A 3432-nucleotide genomic window follows, 5' to 3' on the forward strand; every position below is an offset into this window, starting at 1 on the left:
GATGGGACTGTCCCTCTGTCGTGTCTCCCCAACTCGAGTTATACTCAATATAAACTTGATCATAATCATGATCTATATCCATCACCCTCACTGGTGAATATTTATGGGGGTGAGCTCATCCGGGAATTTCACAGTGTCCAGCCACCCTGACGACATAGGGTCAAAAAAGCTTCGAGTCTCCACCTGGAACACGTGGTGGCTAGCCACTGTTTCCTCCCAGGGAAACTCTTATCTCCGATAGTGAAAGTGCAACATCACAACTTATCAATGTTTCAGCATAAATGCTTTCATTCTCAATCATGGATCAACATCCATCTCAGCCATCCGGCTCACGGATCAATCCAGAACCAGCCAATATTCATATCATACACAGTCATTCCGGCTCACAACAAAACAACACTTCCACATTCAAAATCATCAAATTCATGAAATCGGCATTTAAGCCATAAATCATTTTCTCTATTCATTTCACTTTGAAATCAAGTTTCAACTCTTTTCAGCCTTGGCTTTAGAAATCTCGTTTCTCAAATCATCTCAGGCTCATAAGCCAAATTTTCTAAAAGTGAGTTCCCTTTTTAAATCAAAGCCACTCTCGGCATTTTCTTTCCAAAACTTCCAAAACCATGGAAAGTTAAAGATTCATTTTGGGAACATTCAAAATCACCCATCCAACAATGGGATTTTATAACAAAAGTTTCTTGCCAGAGTCCAAAGTCTTTAGGGAAGGTCAACTTATATAATTTCCTTAAAATTCATTGAAACTCTTAAAATCATAGATTCTCGATTCAAGTAAATAAAACTGAATTTTTTATGAAACCAATCATACAAAATCACAAGTTCCAACCCGGTCCAAAAATCAACTCATTTGAAACGGAACCAGTTCATTTGAATCAAACCACTTTCAGGTTTCTTTTTGGAACCCATTTTTCTAACTCTTTCAAAAATGCCTCAAACTTGATTACTCAATCAAAAGTATAAATTTCTTTAAAATCACTAAAAGCTCCTTTTTATATTGAAATCAATATTAGAGCATCATTCTTTCCTTCAGTGATTCAAACTGTACAAGTAGTTCATTTCTAAATAAGCCGAACTCAACGCATAAAGTTCATTAAATAAATTAAGCTTGAAAACATAAATATTCTCTTAATAAATCAAATAATACAATTTCTCAAATCCAACCCTTTTTAAATAGCTTTACAAACAAGAGTATGATTTTGTAGAAATTTTGGCAGCACCTCCCCTAAAACTTGGACTTTTGCCACCCGGTTCAGGTCCTAACTAAACCGTTCCTCATTCCTTTTCAACAGCTCAAAACTAAAAATCAATTTAAAGCAAGCTAAATCCAACAATTGCCTCAGTGGCGTATCTCAAGGAAACCATTTCAAAATCAACTCAATATCAACCGATTTAACTCATTTCCAAAGCTTTAAAGAATCGGTTCAACAATAAATCATTTGTCCAAAACCAAGTCAATTAAAGTAAACCAGGCTGAATTCAAGAGTATATTATATTTTTCACATTCCTAAGAAAATTAACTCAAATCAATCCTCAACATTCCCAAGAAAATTAACCCAAATCAATCCTCAACGGATTAAACTCGATTTCAAAGCTTTAAAGAATCAACTTCAAAACATTACATTTCACAAGCCGCACAACAATTTAGCCAAATTAACATCCATAATCATTCGAGTCAATCAAATAATACTTAAGGCAGATACAATCACCAAATACACAATATCTCACATCAGTATCCATATGTAATAATTCCAATACAGAAAACATAGTGTTTGGAAAGCGCCCCTACCTCACAACATTGGAACCACAACCCAACTCGTTAACCAACTCCTTTTATCTCGACCCGAAATCACTGGCAATCAAAATCTCGGCTATGCTCGCTCTCTCAAAAGCAGAAACAGCCCCAAATGGCACAAGCAAACCGGATTCTAGCTCCTAAAACTATTAACATTATGATTACTTTATTACACAGAACAGAACACTAACGCAGGGCTTTCCAAACATAATTTACTTACTGAAATAACAAAATGGGGCAGCCACAGCTCTATATCAGCCTGGCAGCGGCTCTGTCAGTGGCCAGAAGCTCTAGTGGCTCAGCAACAAACCTCCATTTTTGACAAGAAACCCCATAAAGTTAATCTTACAACATATATTCATCCGAATCCTTAGCCATAGATAATTAGAACGATTACGGTTTGAGTTTCAGAGCGCAGGGGGCTTACTGTAATGAAAAGGAATGGCAGAATGGAGCAGCGGCTCCGGTGGCTACCTCCTGCAGCAACCACACCGTCTCCCGGCAACCAGAGGCACATCGGGGTTTCTTGGCGGCAGAAGCGGCGGTGGTTGGGCACGGTTCTGCCTCTTCTCCTCTGCGCGACCCAGCGGCTGGCCACCATCAACAGAAATAGAGAGGTGATGGCGGCGGCTGGACTTGTCGACGAGGCGCAGGGTGCGACGGGGCTTGCGGCGGTAGAGCGCGATTACTCCCTTTTTTTTCCTCGCGTCATCTCTGCTTCTTCCACTTGCGAGCTTGTCAGCAGCGGCCATGGAAGCTCTTCGTGCGGCGGTGGTGAGGACGATCGGCACAGTGATAGGCTCGGCGGCTGCGCTGCCCTCCTCCCCTCTCGGATTTCTCTTCCCAGCCTCCCCCTTCTTGCTTTCTGCTTTTCTTTTGCTTCTGTTCCTTTCTTTCATGAAGAAAGAACAAAAAGGAAACTGTGCATGCTATAGCTGCTGGGTTCTTGGGGGAAAGGGTAGCTAGGTTAGAGTTTAGGCAAAAGTTAGGTTTAAGGGTAATTTGGTAATTTTAACAAAATTAGGGTAATGGGGTTAGTTTTGTAATTTCAAATAAAATTGGGTATAATATAATAATTGAAACCCAAACTAAATCCAACACTATATAGAAAATACCATTTGTTCCTCACTTTCACAAATTATTTCCAATGAAATGCCTAAATCTAAAAATTAGGAATAATATAATTATTTCCTCTATTTTCTCAAAACAGTAGTAGTAATATTTAAAATATTAATTATTCAATCCAAATTATATAAAATCCTTATTATTTCACAACTACCAGCTTTATAATTTAAATATAGAAAATAATCTAATAATGATAAAATTGGATAATAATTATAATTCATCTCAAATTCAATAAATCAAAACTTGCCTTAATTAATCCTTAATGAAATAATTTCTGAAATTAAGGCTATAAATAACTATATGATTTGAGACTTGATCATAAAAATACTTTTCAAAGATTCTGGGTCTTACAAATTAAACCAAATAGGCAAAATAATCAACTAGAACTAATGGCAACTAAACCATATCAAACATAAAAATCATAGATTAGTACAACTTAACTTGGTAAGTTACACTTATATCAAGGAGAGTTGCCTTCGATGTGGGAATTGAAAAGG

General features: G+C 37.4%; 1 long non-coding RNA gene across 1 annotated transcript; it reads right to left on the bottom strand.

Annotated features, from left to right (window-relative positions):
• Positions 1-1658: 1658 nt before the first annotated feature.
• Positions 1659-2451, bottom strand: LOC127744853 (uncharacterized). Its single transcript, XR_008006082.1, has 2 exons — positions 2238-2451; positions 1659-2120 (listed from the first exon to the last, which is right to left on the bottom strand). It is a non-coding gene; the product is annotated as an uncharacterized LOC127744853 (long non-coding RNA).
• Between the last annotated feature and the right edge of the window lie 981 nt (positions 2452-3432).

The sequence above is a fragment of the Arachis duranensis genome, chromosome 2, assembly GCF_000817695.3.
Source record: "Arachis duranensis cultivar V14167 chromosome 2, aradu.V14167.gnm2.J7QH, whole genome shotgun sequence".
NCBI lineage: Eukaryota > Viridiplantae > Streptophyta > Magnoliopsida > Fabales > Fabaceae > Arachis > Arachis duranensis.